This window comes from Dryas octopetala, chromosome 1 (genome assembly GCF_963921425.1).
Source record: "Dryas octopetala chromosome 1, drDryOcto1.1, whole genome shotgun sequence".
Taxonomy (NCBI): Eukaryota; Viridiplantae; Streptophyta; class Magnoliopsida; order Rosales; family Rosaceae; genus Dryas; species Dryas octopetala.
Window position 1 is genome coordinate 33172766 of NC_141366.1, and position 9337 is coordinate 33182102.

Below are 9337 nucleotides of genomic sequence, written 5' to 3' on the forward strand. Positions count from 1 at the left end.
AATAACACAAAATCATCCAACATTGCATAAAAAAATGATGCAGAGTTCACAAACAACATATTTATTATCATATATACATGCACAAAATAGTCTCAAAAGTCAGGGTGTGAGAATCTCCCTACCTGGTGTCCAAGTTTAACCTTTGTGCACTTCCACAACACCAAATGTCCTTAATTAAATCCTTCTTTGGGAAAATGGAAATCCAAATCCGACAGAATACCGACTTTAGTCAAACAATAACTTCAGCAGAGCTTTGGCATGACCTTTTCTTTTGGTCTTGTCTTTCTAGAAAATTTCAGAAACTAGTCTACTAAGACTAAGTCTCTGTATTTTCGGGACTTAGGGTTTCTATTTAAAGTCTGATTTTATTTATAAGTCTGGAGGTTAACCAATTAAAATCCAACAACATAACTAGGTCAGTACGAGGGAGTCTGGAGGATCAGTCCTAGAATCCTTAAGCTGGCAGAGCAACAGCAGTCGATACTGATCTCGACATCACGTGTTTGGTTACTTTAATAAGGTTGCCTCAATCCATTATTAAATTGATTAATCGTCAAGTAACTAGTCATGCAAGCAAAGTAAATTAATCCATCTTAAACTCTATTTGCATACTTCTGAGTAAATCTATTTCCTTTTAGTTATAGCAATTCTATAATCGAATTTGATTTACATAATTAATTGATTACAATTAATCTAACTTTAATCAACTAATTATGTAATTAAATCTAATTTAGACATTATTAATTTTAATAAAACCAACTTAATTAATTAATCATACATAATTAAATCCAACTTTTAGACATGATTAATTACAACTTAACTAATTAATCATGAATAAAAACCTTAAAGATAAAATAGAGATTAAATATCTGGTTGTAAACCTTCTTAGCTTAATCTCCATAATAAAATTGCTAAAACACAAAATTAAAGCTTAATAAGTAATTAACCACAAAATAAAATAATTTAACTAAGCTCAAGAGTCTTACCCAAAGACCTTACCAAGGCAAGCAGACAATTTGGCAGAGTTTTCCTACAAATTGCCAAAATTATTTGATTGAGATGTTCTAGGTGCAAAATCCTTAAGGGTACCCAAGGAGGCAACCCAAACAAATATTTTAAACTTAAGAAACTATCAACAAGTGGTTTGTCTCAAGAAAACTTTGAAAAAATCACAAAGTTTTCAGCTGAATGTGTGAAGTGAAAAGGAGGGGGTGGTTCTCTATTTATAGGCTTGAAAAAGTGAGAAAAACTAGTGAATTTTCGATGTGGGATAGGGAAAAATCGAACCGCATCAAACGGTACCCCTCGGGTCGGGTTGTGAGAGAAAATGAAGCAGGCTGAGCGGGTACAGGCGGGTCACGCGAACGGATCTGGGGCTGGGGCGTACAACATGTCGTTCGCGAGGGACGATCTGGATTGCTGGTCATCCGCGTCGTTTGCTGGCGTGCGCTGAGGATCTCCGGTGAATGATAGGCTCCGTGCGTTGCGATGTATCGGATCGGACCAAGGGCTGGCGCATCTGGGCCGTCTGATCTAGCATGATCGACGCTCCAAATTGCGCCATGTCAGTGTTCATTTTCTTTTTAATTCCTTCTATTTTTCCATCACTCTCTCCCTTGAATTTAAGAAAAAAAAAAAGTCTGTTCCCAATATTGGTCGAACTTTATCAGGAAATTAAATGTTATAAGCATAACAGAGAATAATTGAAATCCCTATTGTATCTTGATTTTAAGGGGGGAAAGTTGGACATTAATTTATATGTTGTATAGTCAACATTATGCGTGGAAGTAAAATTATGGGTAAGTTATCTTGTCTGAATTGTCACTATTGCAGGACAAGGAGAAGATGCAAGTGGTAGATCTAAGCAGAGCAGAAGTGAAAAGAAGAGTCGCAAGGCAATGCTGAAACTTGGAATGAAGCCAATACCAGGTGTCAGCCGTGTGACTGTGAAAAGAGCAAGAATGTCGGTGTTAATTAATTTGCTGCTTTTTTTGTTTTTTCTTTTGATTTGTCATTTCGGTGTTACATGTTGTATTACAACTTCCTCATAAGACTTTTATCCATAAAATTAAGTATTAATCTTTGTCTTGCAGATTCTGTTTGTTATCTCAAAGCTAGATGTTTTTAAGAGCCCCGCATCTGACACATATGTCGAATTTGGAGAAGCAAAGATTGAAGATTTGAGCTCGCAATTGCAAACTCAGGTTGCTGATAGAATATTTGCAAGCATACAAAATCATTCCAAGTAATAAAGTGATAAGTAAGATATCGTTCCGACGGAGATTATTTAATCTACTAATTACCAAATAATTAACTTAAACTCTATTTGATCAACCGATTGTTTAACTTTAATAAACCAAATTACTAAAACTAAGCAAATAAACAAACAGACACGAAGAACGATCAAGATTATGAACATTAGAGCATCAGATTCACCTAATTAATCCTACCCAATTCCTTTAGCATATTAATCCCTAATTATTATCCATATTGACAACTGGATTTCCCTAAGTTATTTGATATCCCTTACTAAGGTTCAACCAAAAGTATTTCCGATTAACAACTCATTCTTTATTAGAGCAACAAATTTAGAAAACTAGAAACCCATTAAATTCATGGGAAAACCTTGGAGAAATTGCATGATTCATATTAGTCCTGCTACAACACTCATTCAAATCATGGTTTATATTACCAAAAGCAACACAAAATATCACTTATTAGGTCTCAATTTAGTCATCATATCAATTAAATGTTGGCCAGACATTCAAAGCATTAAGAACAGTAACATAAACTCAACATGGAATAATAAAGAGAAAATAATATAACTATTGAAATTGGATATTCATAATCAGGCTACATCCTAGCCCTAGTAAAGAAATTTAGCTATCCATAACAATAACTACAAAAACAAAGAGACTGAGTTTTGTAATAGAGTAAACTCGGACAATGATCTTGATTAAATCCAGAAAACGATGAAAACCCCTAGCTGCAATGTTGCTAAGAATTCTCTCTTCCTTCAATTGTAAGCTCCCCCCTTTAGATGATGATCTTCTCTCTTTAAATAAGAAACAAATCCTTTTCTTATTTGGTAAAGACTTTTCTTGTTGGACTTGGATTATTCTTATGATAAGTTGTCATTGATGATTTGGCATCCAAAATCCCAACAAAAAAAATATTAGACCTTAAAAAATAAACCTGGATCCCTCTAGATACTTCCCAAATACACATAACATCAATTGGGCTCCAAAAAAGAAATCTAAAAAGAATTGCTTTGCATTTTCGCACAAAATCTCCTGCCTGAACTGCCTTTACTAAAATAGCCATAACTTCTCCTAGAAAAATGCAAATCACGAACCTTAAAATTCCTCGGAAAGCTAACATCCATATCTTTCCAACGGTATAAGGCACGACATCTGGTTTGCTCCGAGGAGATACAGTTTATTCCGCAAAGTTGACTGATCTGCCCAGTAATTTCTACTCCAAAAATATCCCTTTTTGCTTTTTTTTTTTTTCCTCTTTGACATTTTAAAACTCCAAAATTCCATCGTTTTCCTTCAATTTCGTCCTTGGGTTGTATTTCCTAAATCAACTCACAAAATACATCAAACAACCAATTTCACACAAATACATTACAAAATAAAAGGTAAAAGTGGTATAATAATTATGCATTTTATAAATATATCAGTTGCAGAGCAGTTCAAGGCTCCTAATCTAAGTAATTTGACAGCACAGCATGAGCTATCAACATTAGCTTAAGACAATGAAGATGTGGATGAAACTAGTGTGGAGCCCAAGGATATAGAGTTGGTCATGACTCAAGCCGGGGTTTCAAGATCAAGGGCTGTTAAAGCACTCAAAACAGCAAATGGAGACATTGTTTCTGGTATTATGGAATTAACAAACTGAGTAAACTTTATAGCAAAATTTTACATTGGATGAGTATTTTTTTTGGCTCTCAGTTGTCTCTTTTTTCCCATTGAGAATTTGAGGTTGCAATTCTGAATATCTGTCCCTTTTTCTGTCCTTGGAACAGTATCATAACAACTCATAAAGTTGTGATGCATGGTTTGGATGTCTTTACATGGTACCACAACACATTTTCAAATATACCAGCGCTCTCTAGAACCAACTATGCGTCCCACATTGCCCCCTAGAAGTCAAAATCTTCACCTTGCTCTCTGTTTTGGTGAATCATTATAGAGAATTTTAGAGGCTAGTCCATTTTTATCTTTGTTACCCTAAAAAAGATCACGATCAAGATCAAGATTTAGTTGTGAATAAAGAGAACACTCGCGTCATTCATGTTTGATATGGGCATGTCACTACGCTGCCGAGAGGCCAAGAATAGATTTCTAAACAAAATTAGAACTTTCTCCTAAACTAACTTATGCGCCAAACAATTTTATAGTTGGGGAAGGAACAATTATTGGCTTGGGCTCTTACTTGCCTTGGAAATTAAGGACTTAACTGGTCATATGACTGTTTGTGAATTCAAAAGTATGAATGACAAATTCAAGAGTGATTGGGTTAATTGTAAGGCAATGAACTTTGATGAAGAAATTGTAATTACTTGATTATCACGAAATTGAGCAACAATAGTTGTTACTAACAATGAATCTCATAATGCTAAAACATGAAACTAGAAAGGAACAAGTTGATACTAGAGAAGAAAAGGCTGGTAGAGCTAAAACAATCATCTAAAGTTTGTCAGTTGTGTTGAAAGTCTTTTTGTTTTGCTTCCTGCATGTATTTAATTATAAGGATCCAACCCTTGTGGGTCCTAGAAATCCTTTTTCTAATTGGACTATGTCTTCTCGACTTGACTTTTCCTTCACGCTCAAGCTATCCTCTTTCCTATCTAACTTTGTGTCCTCATATGGCTAGGATTGCTTCACACTGGACTAGGCCGTGCCTTTAACATTGGGCTTATATTCGTTGCTCCACACGACTTGGGCCTTTAGTTGCCTTTCATGGCCCAATATATGCTGAATATGATACAAACTTATGACCCCCATTTATGTGAGTCTCGGTTAACTTGGTCGAGTGGTTAAGGAAATTAATACGAACGCTTTGAACCCCCCCCCCCTCCCAAAAAAAAAATCCTAGTGCGTAAACTAAATAGATCTAAAGAAGTAGGGAGGAAGAACTAGAAATTTAACACTTTTGGAGTTTTGAAATTAAAACAAAGGTATGAAATACCAAGGTTTTGGATTCTTTAGCCCCACTTGATGACCCAAACTACTATTTAACATCTTCCCACAAAGGAGAGCACCAATATCACCTGAATGCTCTCACCAAGGATTTCTCTCTCTTAAGCTCAAACAATTGCAACTTTTATGGTAGAATCTTGTCTTGCTTAGAGAAGAACAGACCCTAACACTACTAGAAAAATTGCCATTGAGCACAAATATATGTGACACCTTTTTTACATATATCGTTGATACGTGCTCTATATATATGGACATACATAATTTATGCTACCTATTTGTGTCCTTTTGTATTGGACACAAATTTTGTGCCTAAATTAATATTTAAATAATCTCTCATCACGTCACCGTCAGAAATTATTACTAAACATTTTAAAGAATCATAAATATATGTGGCCAATTGAATATTTTCACTACACTAAACCCAACATTACACTTCCCAATAAACCAGATTGATTTTTTCAATGGGCTATCACCCTTTTTCTACCTGCCTCCGTCTGTCTCTCTCCATCTCCTTCCCCTTCTCTTTCTCCCTCCCCTTCTCTCTCATTTTCCCTCTGTCTCTGTCTCTCTCCCCTTCTCTTTCTCTCCCTTACTCTTTCTTCCTCTACCTGCCTCCGTCACCGGACCACCGTGGTTCGTCGGCGACCCAATCGACCTCCAATGGTGAGAGGGGCAGCCGGTGGTGGACGGGGTTAGGGTGGGTGGGTTTGTTTATGTTTTTTTAATTTTTTTTTTCTCATTTTTCCTCTGTTTCTGTCTCCCTCCCCTTCTCTTTCTCTCCCTTTCTCTTTTATATATGTGTTATTTTTGTTTTTGGTTTAAGATTGAGGGACTTGCTAATAGGGTTTTTGTTTTTTTTGATCTCTTGTTGTTGTGGTGTAGTTTTCTTTAAGAAGTGCCCAACTGCCCACATCCTGATGAAAAGCAAAGGTTTTAATCCTCTTTCACGTTGTTGATTGCCTGGAATGGATTGTCCCCTTTCACGTCTTCAAAAAATTAGTAGAAAAGGTATAATTTCTTCTTTAATGTGAATGTCACCTGCATTTGAAATGTACTCAGTTACAATGTAAATTATATGTTGATATTTTAGGTGTTGGGTTCTTAATCCTTGAATATTCATACTACTTAAAATACATTGACCTTTTGCAGTATGATATGGAGCTAGTTTTTGTGAAGAACTCACGTGAATTTGTGCATGAGTATATGAAAAAACCAGAATATGTGGAGCTAATGCAAAGGCTTGGTGCATTAGGTGATGCCGTGATGGTAACCAAGATCAGAATAAGTTCTTTTGCTTCAATTCTGTGGCCCTTTACTTTCTCTTTGCATACAAACAGTTGATTAATTGAGACCCAATTTAATGATGGTAGTACAAAAAAATATTTCAGTATCAGTTGATTATGTATGGTTTTGTCATTCACTTAATGACATGTGTTGTGATCATGAGTTTTAGTATTGATACATTTTTCATTCTTGCTTTGTAATATCCAGGCACATTATCACAAGATGAATGGGAAGTAGCTTATTTGTATTTGTCATTTGTTGTGAGGAAGGTGAGCGCATACTCCTAGTGCAAAATGACCCATACAATCCCATTTTCGTGTTGCGGTTACCATTATTATAGTCCCTCTGTTTCCATTTCTATGTGTTGAGGAATATATCTGTGTTATTTTCTGGGAGGCCAACCTGAACGGACACAAAGTAAATGGTAGAAGAGACAAAGGGAAGATGAACATATCAAAAGAGGACATCATGTACATTAATAGTCATTAATGGAATACCAAATATGCCTCAGAGATCCATTTTTATAGCAGAAAGGAACAATGGTTTTGCAGAATGGAGAAACCTGCTTACCTAAATGGGAGAAGGAAGAGCTCAATTGCCCACATGCTCAATTGAAGGATGAGCTGAACCGGATTTGTACTTTGGCGAACAAGTTCTTGGGCAGGACCCTCTCGTCCTTGACTTGAGCGATGGCTTTTTTTTTTTTTTAATTAAAAATACTCTTTGGGCACAATTTTGTAGTTGTGCTATGTGAATGTCACATCAAGTATAACTGTAGTGTTGCAGATGGGCTGTCTCATTGTCAGAGTGTTGGCACAAACATATGCGCCTACACGTTTGGCACATAACCCTTAATTCGCCCTCTATTAGCAAAGGAAACGCCAATTGCGGAAATCGACAAATTAATTGTAGTTGCATCGTGCCCAATGTCATAAGAGCAGGTTTTTTTTTTTTTTTTTCAGTCTTAGTACCTGATTTTTGGGCCATATCGTACTTAAACTATTATTTATCTCAATTTCATTCTTAAACTTTTATTTTATCCCAAATTGATGTATAATGTGAATTTTGGTAAAAAATACTAACAAAATTTGGTCATGTGTGTTGCACATAATCTTATACTCAAGGTCAATTTGGTCTATTCACGATCCTAGGTTGACTAAAATTCCCCTAATTTTGAATTCTTATTAGAAAAAAGTCATATTATATACTAAATTGAGATGAAATAAAAGTTTAGATATGAAATTATGACAAATAATAATTTAGATATCTACTTGGGACAAGACTCAAAGTTGAGGTATCAAATTTTGAAAAAGACCCTTTTTTTTTTCTTATGCGTTTGAAGTATTGCAACTTTTCAACAATGACAATTATTTATTGTCATTGTTGAACATTTGTTATTCTTACTGTGCAACAACACAAAAAAAAGGGCAACTTATATAAATCTTTTGTCTTTTTTTTGCATAAACATGTCAAAAAACATATAACCAACAAAAAACTACCTTTATAAAGTCACATAAACCATTTTCATGTTTGTTGTTGCAAAGCCACTGTCGAGTAGTGGCAGCCGAAATTGTACAACACCAGATGTGTCTTTAGTGTGTCTTTTTTTTTTTTTGGTCATTTTGAGTGCCCTTTTTTTAAAAGGTGAGTTTATTTCTTACTGGGTGGAACTTTTTAACATTGGAAACATTATGTGAAGTTATTTATCACTAAGGTTTGTAAAATAGACTTTAAAATCAATTTATGTTAAATTTATTTTCTTAATTAGCTATTTAATTATTCTTAATTAGATTAATTAGTTCATAAATATTAATTTAATTGAGCATGATTAATTATTCACCTTCAAAATGCTTTCAAACTTATTTAGTCATACTTAATTCAATTAACCTAGACACACCTTGCTTAGTAAACAAATCAACTTAATTATATATTAAGGTCATATCAATAAAATATCCAAACAACATGATGTCTAAGGTCAGTCTGTGAGCAAACGGGCGTTGGACATTGGGCTTGAGTGTAGCAACTCAGATTTTTCATTCTATCTTGTGTTAGCACATGTTTTTCAAACTCTTTTGCAATTAGAAGCTTGAAGTTTCTTTAAAATAAATGGCGGTCCATTTGTGTTTTGTGAATTTAAATTGTAAAAAAAATTGTTTTGATGCTATAGAGAATTAATACTCATTTTTATGAGTTCGTAGGATTTTTTAGTGAATTATTTGGAGTCCTGAACTATTTTTGATGAATTTAAAAAGTTTGGAGAAATTAGAAAAATAGGAAAAAGAAAATTGATTGCTGACTGGACTGACAGCGCACACGTGGTGCGCTGCCATTCGTTCGGGCGCACTGACGAAGAGTTGAGGAAAAATTTTTCGGGGTCTCATAGGAAAAGTTGGGAAAAAAAAAAAACTTTTGCAGGGTCAGCTCATTATTATGAGAAATTATTCAATATAATCGATATATTAACACATGATATAACCAACTTATATGTTATAATATAGGTGAATATTATTAATAGTATGAAAAATACTAGGGAGACCATATTTTTGTACTAACTCTCTAATAGAGTTGGGACCCACCAATACAAGTGAGGCTCACCTCTATTAGAGAAACTAAATGGTACAAAGAAATGGTTTCCCTAGCACTATCCTAATAGTATACCTTACAAATATAAATATGTCGTTTAACAATCTCCTTACACATAAATTAATTACAACACGTGACGATCTATCGGTTATATTTAATAATTTTATTATTATTATAGGGTGTTAATGTAGAATATAGAAGCCGGCTTTATCTTTCGGTATCGAATCCTATTCCGTATTGCTCGGCCCAAAGGAAAAAGA

The 9337-nt window shown here is 34.6% G+C and overlaps 1 long non-coding RNA gene and 1 pseudogene across 2 annotated transcripts; both read left to right on the forward strand.

Annotated features, from left to right (window-relative positions):
- Positions 1–1327: 1327 nt before the first annotated feature.
- On the forward strand, positions 1328–3906 carry LOC147299922 (nascent polypeptide-associated complex subunit alpha-like protein 1; annotated as a pseudogene).
- A 1664-nt stretch (positions 3907–5570) lies between these two features.
- Positions 5571–7197, forward strand: LOC147299923 (uncharacterized). 2 transcript variants are annotated; one of them, XR_015119980.1, is made up of 4 exons: positions 5571–5911; positions 6093–6218; positions 6360–6576; positions 6702–7197. It is a non-coding gene; the product is annotated as an uncharacterized LOC147299923 (long non-coding RNA). The 2 variants fall into 2 exon arrangements; XR_015119979.1 differs by lacking the exon at positions 5571–5911 and having other exon boundaries at positions 5945–6218.
- Positions 7198–9337: the final 2140 nt, after the last annotated feature.